The following is a 12,221-nucleotide window of genomic DNA, read 5'->3' as shown; positions in this document are numbered from 1 at the left end:
GAGGGGGTGGGGAGAGTCCACTTATACATTTCTACTATTTGCAATACTTTAACTCTTGAGAAGTAGAATAATGAGACCTTTTATCTATGTATAGTGAGAAATAAAATGAACTCCATAGTAGAAACAAAAGGGGAACATTTTACAGGTTGTGTTTATGTCCCACACTCTGAGGTGTGGACTAGTGGACAGAACTGTCTTTGAAGCCAAGCGGACCAGTGTGGCTTATCTGGCTCTTCCAGTTATTGGTTGTGAAACTTTAAACAGGTTGCTAAATACCCTTTTGCCTTAATTTCCTCATCTGTGAGTGGTAGTAATAGTATCTACCCTCACAGAGCTGTGGTAAAGATCAATAAACATGTCTCCTGCCACATTATTGAGTAGGAACTTAAAAAGATTAGCTTTATTCTTCCTTCATTGACTATATAATTTTACCTTTTCTCTCCTTCCTTCAGTCTTTCAGTTATACAACTAATTTGTGCCCTAAGTGTGGCAGCATGAAAATAACAGATACCTTTGGGACCCGTGCCAGCAGGGACTATGGCTGTCACATAGTAGAAATTTGTTGTAACATTGTATTTTTTCCCATGTTTCCTCTGCTATGTGGTCTTACATATGGCCTTGGTTCCTATGGAGTGGTGGAGTCTAAGTCCCCTCCCCTTAAACTTGGGTGGGCTCTTGTGACTGCTTTGCCCGATAGACTCTAATAAAAGTGACACCGTGTGACTTCTTAGGTTATAAAAGGCAATATTGAACCTCCTGGTTTTCTTGGAACTCCTCCTCTTGGAAATTAACCACCAAGCTGTTAGGAAGCTCAAGCAGCAGTGGAGAAGCTGGGAGAACCAAGACCTTCATCCACAGCCCTAGCAAAATTTCCAGCCAACACAGCAAACACCAACTTCCAGTCATTTGAGTGAGCCTTTGAAGTGCATCTTCCAGTGCCCAGAATTTAGAGGATTTCTTCATGTGAGTTGTGCTTATTCCCAGTGAGATAAACAGGTAATATAGTACAGGAAGAAAATTTTCTTATTATTTTTTAAGAGTTGATCTTAAGTTATAAGTTAACAAGGACACTAATTAACTAGAATGCACTGATAGAGCTATACCTGTTGTCAAAACATTGACATGCTTCTGAACTGCTTTGGTAAATAACTACTGTCTGGAGCTTCTCCAGTGCCACCACCCTCCCCCCAAGTCCCATGGTACCACCCGGGTCTCCTAGCTCCTCTCCCAGGACCCCTTGCCCACAATGCAGGTTAATACCTGGCTCAGCAAGGAAACTTTCAGGGGACTGCCTCAGTTCTTTGGTGTCTACTTTAATGGGTGAAGTAGTAACCGTGCCATACAGGTTGAATTATTTTGAATCTCTGTCCTTAATGCAAAAGAGTGTGTGTGTGTGTGTGTGTGTGTGTGTGTTTAGTGATCACACCATACATACTGTGTTTTAATGATTTGTTTTCCTGTTTTGCTTATCTCCCCACACCCCTCTTTCACGCTGTACCCCAGGCATCGCCCCAAACCAGGTAATCCTGTGAACCACCTACCAGCTCTCCTTCCATTTTTCACTATGCTGCTTATAAAATCATATACAAATGTGCCTACATATTCATATATGTGCAGTTGGATTTGTTTTTGACCGACTTGGTTGAAATTCCTCTCATCTTGTCTCACTCACTGCCCCTCCAGGGAAGCAATGGGACTTCCTGGGCTGATGCGTTGGTGTGGAGGAACTGTGCCTGGCGCAGCATTCCCCTTTCTCTTGGTTAAGAGAAAGGAAGGATGGTGAGGTTCACCCCTGCAGGCCTGCGACAGGAATCAGCTGTATTGGAAACCACCACCACTGGATGGGTCTGAATGGTTCTGAGATGGAGCACTGATCTGCCCGCTACATTTAGCACTCTAAGCCCCGCCCCCTGGTACAGGTGTTAGTGGGCATTAGGGTGGCATTTCTGTCCCCCTTCACCTGACTCTAATGTCTGCCTTCTAATGTCTTGAAGGGGAGTTATTTATTGGGCTCCCTAAAGCCCCATCTCTGCCATAGACATTGCAAGCTTTATATTGCCAGTGTTGGGTAAAGTAGCATCAAGGACCAACTGAAACGGGACAGTGTCTTCATTGTCACTTTCAGTGTGCCAGCACTCACATGCTCACATGGTTGAACTCTCACCCGGGTGCCCACTCATCCCACCAACCAAGAAGCAAGTCCAGGAAGAGGAATGGAGAGGCCAGTTCCTCACACAGACAGCTGAGCTGCCCTAATGGAAGGGCTGTGAAATGGACAGGAGATCAGATTTTAATCATCAGCTTTAAAAGCAATCACTAGAATAGACTTAATTTGGCCAAGGAGACCCAAGTGCTGTTTCTCGGCATTATAATTTTTTTCCAGCTCCAGAGTGAGTGGAAACTCTAAAAAAGCAAAGTTATCGGGACAACTAAAGTGTTCCATGTCCTGTGCCACTGTGTAGAGGTTCTTCAATTAATCGTACTCCATAAACATGAAGATGGAATCACAGACAAGAGATGGAGAGACATCTCTCCAGTTCACAGTTCCAGAGCTTGCCAAGGCCCAGCAGTGTTCCTGTTTTTGGGAGATAAGAGACTCCTTTACCTAAGTTAGCTCAATGAGTCTAATACGAGGAGGAAACTAGTGGCAATGCTTTCATAAAGAAAAAATAATAAAGATTAGTGGAGAGATTAGACGAAAGGAATGTTTTATTAATTTCATTAGGAAAATGGAAAGAGTAGAGAGAGAAAGGGAAATGAGTCATTCCAGGATGATGGGATGAAGATATTAAGTCTAATCACCATAAACTGGAAGACTGCTAGGCATCATATATATAATTAGCTTACAGTGGCTAATTAAGGTTGCATTTTAAGATTGGTACTTTTCATGTCTTAAGAAGTCTTTGCCTACTATAAGGTTTGGGTCTTAGGATAGTAACTAAGAAATCTCAGGAAAATACTGAATTTCAGTAATTCCTTCATAAATACTAAATACAATATTTAAACATATATTAGAGATATATAATATATAATATTAAACATATATACACATATATGTTTAATATTATATATTAGAGATATATAATATATAATATTAAACATATATACACATATATAAATCAACCAATCTAGTATAATCCAGTCACACTTTATGAAGACGATTTTATAATACCATAATGAGCTAATGAAAAAAGTTACTTTTAAGTTATATCTTTTCTAATTTATAGCAAACTTGCTTCATTTTAATCTTCAGTCTTCACAGAAGTTCTTTAAATAGTACAGTACACTTAAACTTCTTCATTAGAATTGCCTTTTTATTCACCATTCTTTCAGAAATTCTTCCAGTCAGCAGCTTCTTTGGAAATCCAGAAAGACACCTCCTGAAACTGTAACATGAACCAATCTGCAAAGACTTGATAATTACACAGTCAAATGATTTTGCATTTGCCATACTAAGCAAATTTAGGAAGCAGCGTGGCACAGAGACATGGGTTTTAGAGCCTCACAGACTTGTGTTTAGACCCTGGATCCACCATTTACTAGCTGTGTGACCTTTCACGACTCACTTAAACTTGCTGTATTTTACTTCCCTCATAAGTTTCTTCAGTTATCTATTGTTGTGTAACAAATTTTCCTCAAACTTAGTAGCTCTAAACAGCAAACGTTTATTTTCTCACATGATTTCTGTGAGTCGAGAATCTGGGAGTGTTTTAGCTGGATGGTTCTGGCTCAGAGTCTTTCATAAGGTCATTGTCAAGATGCTGGTCAAGGCCAGAGTCATCCGAAGGCTTGACTGGAGTTAAAAGATCCACTTCACTCACGTACACAGCTGTTGGCAAGAGGACTCAGTTCCTCTCTACATGGCTTCTCCGTAGGGCTGCTGCAGTGTCTGCATGACATGGCAGCTGGCTTCCCCCCCGCCCCCACCCCAGAGCAAGTGGCCTCAGAGAGAGCAAAGAGAAAGTGCAATCAATGCCTTTTATTATACTGTCAGTTTGGTTGTTTTCTTTCTGTTCATAAGAAGTTAGACACTGAGTCAGCTTACATTCAATAGGAGCGGAATTAGTAGGGAGGAGTGGCAAAAAATTTATGTAAAATTTTTTATTGACAACATTGGGGGTAGGAGTTCACTACAAAGGGGCATGAAAGAACTTTGGGGGCCGATGGACTGTACCTTGATTGTGGTAGTGGTTACAAGAGTGTATGTGTTGGCTGGAACTCATACAGTTATAAAGAGGGTGAATTTTGCTATACGTAAATTATACCTCAAAAAACCAAAGTTTTAAAAAATATACTTTTATGCAGGCACTTTTATGGAGAGGTACAATATCTTTGCGAGTTTTCCTATAATCTGGGTTTTGGATTTCATCCAAACAGTGTTAATTCCTGCAGTATCAACAGAAGATGGTGATAATGAAGTTAACCTCTCTAGGGGTGCTATAGATAAAACCTTGCAGTCAATGAGAGTGAGCTGTGTGTGTGTGTGTGTGTGTGTGTGTGTTGGTGGGAAGAATAAACACATCAAAGTAAACTACAGTACAGTTTTTGTCATTAAAAGTAAGATGTTTTCACAACTCCGTAAGCATGAAGGAAGATATATTTTCAGAAATAATAAGTCAAGTTACTTTAATGTACGTACTGACTATTTTCGTTGCTTTATTTTTATGCTGAAAAGATTGCTGTATGAATACTGTTTTAAGATCAACAATGGTGCTTAACAGTGGAATTTAAGAGACTAGTATTTTTGTTATAAAACCAATAACAAATATGAAGCAAAACTGGTTTTCCTGGCTGAGACATAGTGCCTGTAACATTATCCTTAGGCGAGACACTAATGCCATTAAGCTTTTGTGAAATTAAAGATTTGCAAGTAACAGTGTGTTTATTGCAGCTCTGGACTTCACTTTCAACAGCTGAGTTCTTGAGAATTCCAATATAAGATGTTGTCAATGAAAGCAAATTGATAGTATTCCATTGTATAAATGCATGACAATTTATTTATCCATTACAAAGTGACAGGAAGGAGTAGCCCACAACCACACACAACACTGTGGGTGACTCTCTCAAACAAAAGTAGCCAGGTACAAATGTGCATGGAAGCCAGGTACAAATGTGCGTATCACATGATTCCATTTATGTAAAGTATAACACCTGGAAAAACTAGTCAATTCTGTTACAAGTTGGTAGAGCAGTTCCCTTGCAGAGGGGCTGGGGAAGCCAGCAACTAAAAGAGCATGGTATGGATTTCTCGGTATGGATAATGTTCTGTTTCTTGATCTGGGAGCTGGTGGCACAGGTGTATTCAGTTTGTGATACTCACTGTGCTGTACATTTATGATATGTGTACTTTTATATATGTATGTTATACTTCAATAAAAAGTTTTATAAAAAATAAAAAAGAAATATATGGAACAATTATAGGAGACTTGTGCCCTAAAACAGAAAATTAGGACATTAGTCCACACTTTCGCCATGATCACAGATTGCTCAAGTACTACACACGTGACCATAGAACTGTCCTTTCTGAGAAGACCCTCTTTTCGATCAGGAGACTTTAGGAGGCAACAACTGGGGAGGGGTTAAGGAGCTAAAGAACACCAAATCCAGCGTAGCAATCAAAAAGGTGACACATATCAGAGCCCAATCACCCTTACTTTCTCATTCTAAGGTTTGGAATTTTACACACTAAATCCAGTTGCTTAATTTCTGACCCAGACATTAATGTGTGAAAATCTTTGTGCAGAGCATTTTTGTAGGGCTTGGAAGTTGGAAAATCTGTTTTCTAGTATTTCTCATGATTTCACTGTAAGCAAATTTATCAAACACAATTTTATTCAAGTCCCTTTGCCGAAACCGGTGGGGGAGATAAAAAGATACAGAAGACACAGTCCTTGGCTTCGATAAGCTTGTGATCTATAGGAAGATAGCTCCACACCATGAAAAGATTAACCAAAAATACATAGCAGTATATAAAGTTTAAGGTGGGTGGCAGGAACTTTGATTAAATGAAGCTATTGGCATGTGAGGTAAACTTACTGTGTTCAGTAAAGGCAGGGAAAGCTTATCGAAGGAGATGGAACTTGAGCTGGAATTTGAAGGAAGGAACTTAAAGGAATAAAGTAGACATGGAAATGTGAGGAGAAATTTCAGAAGACAGTTTAACAATGTAAAGAAAGATGTGAAGGGATCAACACGCAAAGGAGATTTAACTAGGATTGCATTGTGGCTCCATCTCTGAGAAAGCATTCAGAGAAACTGTCCAGCATTAAAAGTAATTCAAATCTTTACTGGAATCTTTCAAAGTCTGTCCACAGGGATCCATCCAACTGGTAATCCTTAGCACCACTTTTTAAAATATTCTTTTCTACATTCCTTGAGATCTAATATCTCACATATTGCAGTTGTAACTAGATCAGAGGTTGGCAAACTTTTTCTTTAAAGGGCCGGATAGTAAATATTTTAGATGTTCATGGGCCAGACAGTCTCTGCCACAACTACTCAACTCTGCAGTTGTAGCACAAATGCAAACGTAGACAATATGCAAAGGATGGATGTGGCTGTGTTCCAATAAAACTTTACTTACAATAACAAAGCAGGCTAAATTTAGCCTGCAGGTTATAGTTTGCTTAGCTCTGAATGAGACTCATCCGATATCCCACAGACCACTCCTCCTCACAACACAAATGTGTCCTTTTCATTTTTCTCCTCACCCCTCCATGCTTTTGCTGTTTCTCTCTCACAATTAAATTTTATTCTTTCTGATGCCAATTCTTGCTCTGTGATAAGAATCGGGGTCAATGGGTACAGAAAGAAAAGGCACCCTGGACATGCTGAGGAACTATGGATGGATTCAACCAGGGAGAATGAGTCAATCCAAATGATATTTTAAGAAAATTAATCTGGCAGCACTGTGTAGGATGAATTGTTGTGGTATAACAGAAAGCAAAGAGACCAATTAGGAGGTTATTGCAAAGAATTTATGCAATAGATGTGGAGTCTAAGCTAGAATGTCAGCTAGGAATGGAAAGAAGTTATGCGTGTGAAACAAAATGTGGTTCAAAGACTGGAATCCACAACCAATTAAATGCAAGAGAAGAAGGCAGAGGAAGGAGTCAGAGATAATAAGTAAAAGATTACTGAGACACAGAGACTAAGTAGGAAAATATTTGCATTGTTTTTGTCTGCTTTTGCATTCTCCCTACTCCTCACGCTCAGGTTTCTTAGCTCTTCTTTCCCTTCCTTTCCATTCCCACTTCATACAATTTTCCTGGCTGACATGATTCAAATTCATAGCTTTGATTATGAGTTCTCAGCTGACAAATCTGTTATCTCTAGCCCAAATGTCTCTGGTGAGCTACAGACTCATTTATTTAACTCCCTCTTTGACGTTTCCAGAAGGAACCATAGATCCTCAACTCAGGGTCCAGGCAAGGTTGATTTCGAGCCAGTAATTTAGCCTATTACTGTTTTATGGATGCAGGCAACAAAAACAAGACTCTTGGTTCAAAGACAAAGGTCCTTATTACTCACAGCACAGCGAGCAGCATGAGCATAGAGATGTCGATATCAGTACCCTTACACCCCAAGCCCCACAAGGGTGAAAAGGATGGCCAGGTGACATGCCTGCACACGCAGTGGATTATGTGACAGGAAAGAGACACTGAACTTTAGGAATCTGCCATTTTCTCGCAAGCACTGAGCAAGGCTACTCCTTGTCCTGGCAGGAGACCCTTAAGGTAACTCACTGCAAAACCAAGCCTGAGAATGGCACAGGTAAAGAACAGTTAGGGCTTAGCATACTCAGCAAGCTGTGGAGGCATGAGACAGATCCAGGAAAGATTATCTGTTCCAACAGCATGTCCAAAGAGAATTCCCCAACTTCTTCCTTAGACCTGCTCTTCTGTTTTCAGTCTTGGTGAAAGTCACCATCTTTTTTCTACCCCAATCACCTAAACCAGAAACTGGCAACTGTCTCAGGCTCTACCTTGTTACTTACTCCCCAGATCTAATTAGCCACTGTATTCATTTCCTGTGGCTTCTGTAACAAATTAAAACAACAGAAATTTATTCTCTCACAATTCTGGAGGTCAGACGTCTGAAATTAAAGTGTTGTGATCTCTGATCCCTCCAAAGGCTGTAGGGGAGAACCTGTCTCTTGCCTCTTGCAGCTTCTAGTGGCTTCAGGAGTTCCCTGCTTTGTGGTCACATTACTCTCATCTTTGCCTCTGTGGATATATTGCCTCCTCCTTCTCTTCAGTCAAATCTCCTTCTGCCTCTTTCTCATGACATTTTCTCATGTCATTGGATTTAGAGCCCACATGGATAATCTTAATAACCATCTCCTTGAAAATCTTTGACGTAATCACATAATTTCCCATATGGTTTTTTTTGTTGGTTTTGTTTGGCCATATAAGGTAATATTTAGAAGTTCTTGGGATTAGAATGTAGACATATCTTTTTGGCTCAGTCTACTACAGTCACTAAGTTCTCTAAAGGTTTTAGCATAGTCATTTTTATGCAATAAATATAAGTTGAATTTAGGAGCTATCTACATAGAAGTAATGGTTAAAGTGATGAACATGTAGCTAGTGAACAGTTAAGCCAGATTCAAACCTGGGCTGTATGATGCCAAAGTTCATGTTTTTAACCACTAACCAATACTGTCACCTTTTTGTCCTTTTTTAAATGTTAGTCGTCAATATGTTCAAAAGTCAGCAACTATAGAAAGGAACCACAGGCCTTATTGGCACCGATATCCCCCAGGTCCTTGAGTTGGCAAGGATTCCATGGACATAAGCCCTTTGTACCACCACCACCCCAAAAATGATTCCCCCTACTGAAAAATTAATATGGTGCATGGATGACCTGCAGCCGAGCAACCAGAAAGCTGAATTCTTTTTTGACAGTTCCTTTTGGTTGGCAGTTCAGTGCTCAGAGTTTCAGCCTGGGGAGTAAATATGACCTTGACAGTCATCTGCCTTCCCAGTGAGTTCTCTGAAGGGGGTTGGTGCAGTCTAGTGAGAATCAGCCCTGATCAGGGTCATTCATAATCAGCTTCTCATTTCACAAAGAATCTCTGTCTTACAGGCCTAATGGGAACACAGAACCATAAATCCTTAAGATATATGAAGCACTTTATATTTCAGAAGCACTTAGCTAAAATTAATTACCCAATTAATCTCCAAGGATGATGACCAAATGATTCCTTTCAAAAATTATCATTATTTATTAACAGATTAGAAAGTTGATGAAGATATTTTGCAAGAATTTCCACAGGAGAAATTGGAGACATCGAGGAACCAAATTCCAGTCCCTTTAAGGTTGCTAAATGGAAAAGCAAGAGAACCAGACTCACTGGAGCAAGGAGGGCCCATGGAGGAGGAACGCTGGGGTCTGCCCAGCTCTCTGTGCGAAAGTCGTGAAGTAACTAAACCCCTCAAGGTTTCCATTTCTCTGTCAAACGCAGCACTGCAATTCTGCCCCTGTTTCTTTGCTAAGCTGATAAGGTGTCGAAGTCTTCATGGAAATGAAAATGTTTTATTTTGGGAATGTTGATTGACTTACATATTAAGTTAATTTGAAATAAATTATAATTGAGCAAGAATGTTTTCTTCCCCCCAAGGCAGGGCCACAGGGGGCTAGTTTATCACAGCTAAATATCTATATATTTTTGTCCTTTTTTCCATAAAGAAAATGAAAACACATACACAAAGAACGCTTTTAAACCATGGATCCCTTAACTATTATTTATTACGTAACTGGCTTTGCTTGTGCTACTTTGCAGTTGAGAATACAGGATCTGGAACCAGATGGCAGGATTTGAATCTCACTCACTACCCGGATGACTTTGGTTAAGTTATGTGCCTTTTCCATAATATGGGCATCATGATAGTATCTGCCATACAGTGTCATTTTGAGGACTGAATGATCAATATAGGTAAAAACACTTAGTCGGGTTCCAGGTACATGGTAGGTGCCCAGTAAATGATCATTAAGGAATGGGAAATTTTAATACAGCAACACGAAGACATGAATGTGTCCATGTTTCTGTCTCCACAGCCTTTAACCAGATGTGTACTGACCGAACGTCCAACAAACTCACTAATCCCCTCAAATCTCTCTACCCGTTCCCTGACTCCACTATGCTTGCGTGTCTTTCTCTGTCTCTCTGTTGATCTATCTCCCTCTCTTCTCTCTACTTCCCTTTTTCATTTTTATCCACCTCTTCTGTTTCTTCACCATCCAAGACAGTGAAGGACCCTACAATTGGCTGGGTCAGCTTGTGAGAAATATTTTTGTCTCTTGAAGTATCAGAAAAAAAAAAAACAGCTCTGTGAAGGCCTCTAAATGCACTCTCCTCACTGAACTGACTCTGTGTCTGTACCTCTACCCAATTTTTATATTGTCTCTGTGTCTACTTAACTTTCTTTTTTCCACCTCTATCTGCCTCTTTGAATCTGTTTCTTTCTGATTCTCTTCTTGTCTCTTGGTCTACATATCTTTATTTTTCTCTGTATTTCTTTATCGCTATCTCCTGGTTTGTGTGTGTGTGTGTGTGTGTGTGTGTGTGTGTGTGTGTGTGTGTGTTCCCTTAGCTGTGTGTGTCCCTTTAGCTGTGGGAAGTGAACTCCCCGGGCTCCCTGAAGACCTTCTGGTGGAAAAGAAGATGGGGAGAGACCTCAGATCCATCGTGCCTTTCCCTACACTGGGATATGACTGAGAGGACTGTTTTCTCAAAGTAGAGTAACTGTCAACACGACCTGGTAGCTAGTTCGGGAAGTCCAGGGAGTCAGTTCCCTCTTGATAGCCCCTGAAGGAGCAGAGGCTTTAAGCAATGTGTCTCTGAGCAGATGTCTAGTAGAACAGATATGATGATGATTCTAATCAAGAAAACTTACATGAAAGTTAACTGGGCACATATTTAATGATACACATGATTATGATTGTACTGCATGGTAATTAAGCATAAATGGTAAAGGGCCTATTTAAATGACTGTAATTAGTATTACTTTTTCACAGCTAAGCCAAATTTCATTTCCCCTTTCTACATTGTTAATTCGCCAGCATCTGTAATCAGTGTCAATGTTGATAATTTCTTGATATCACATACTGTTTAATCCTCACATCCCATGAACATACACAGATCCAAGCACACATGGACACACACACACACACACACACACACACACACACACATAGACAAAGAGTGAGCCTGAACTCTCTAAAATGAGGAATCTTTTGTCCCTGGCTCGCCTACTCCCAACTGCGAGGCAGAGGTTTACACTGCTCCACCTATCAATCCCCACTTTGTTTCTCTCCTTCTTGGCCCGGGAATAATTGAGGTCTGTTTAGAGGGGCTTGACCACTGACTGATTTCATCTGTGAATTTCTTTGTATGGGGGGGGAGGAATGGGGTGAAAACATACAGAAGAGCAGGTTTTAGTACCTTCATAATGATCACTATCATCTTCATCAACACAAAAAAAATGATAGTGATTAAATTTTAATATATTTCACATACAATGGTGTATTCTTTACACATATAATTCCTTTAAATTTTGATGTAGGTGTTATTCTTCATTTCTCAAATAAGAAAACTGGGCCTTACTGAGGTTAAGTATTTGCCCAAGGTCATGGAGTAAGTAAGTGGGAAGTCAGCATTCAAAGTCTAAGGATTTTGACTTTAAAGTCCATAATATGTAACCAACTTGTTCTTCTAGCAAAATATTAACGTAAGAACAGATATGTCTTTCCCCTCAATCTTATTTTTTTCCACTGGTAACTATGTTTGTAAGGTAGATCTGTCCTATTGCTGTAGGAAAGAAGGGATAATGGGCACAGGACACTTGAAAGAGGTTTTGCTGCCAAAAACTGAAGAGAGAAAAGAATGAAGAGGCACAGAGCACAGCCAATGTTGAGATGTTTAATAAAACCAAACTCGTTCTTCTTCATAAGTGACCATGGTGATCATTTAGAAAGTTTTAAGGATTTCAAAAGAAGAAATCTGGGCATTTAGGCTGTGCCCAGCCTTTCAGTGATTCTACTCAGGGGGCTGCTCCCAGGAGAAGCTTTCACCTCTGCTACTGGGTTTGCTGTTCACACCAATTAGGCAAAGATTTCTGAGTGGTCCTTCCGTAGGCAGTGCCCCCTAAAGGCAAAGTTAAGCCATTCACCTGGAAGAAAGAAAAAGAGGGTTTCACGGACACAAATGGAGAGAAGGG

Source organism: Pteropus vampyrus, unplaced genomic scaffold (assembly GCF_000151845.1).
Source record: "Pteropus vampyrus isolate Shadow unplaced genomic scaffold, Pvam_2.0 Scaffold9, whole genome shotgun sequence".
NCBI classification, from domain to species: Eukaryota; Metazoa; Chordata; class Mammalia; order Chiroptera; family Pteropodidae; genus Pteropus; species Pteropus vampyrus.
This window is presented reverse-complemented; position numbering follows the sequence as displayed.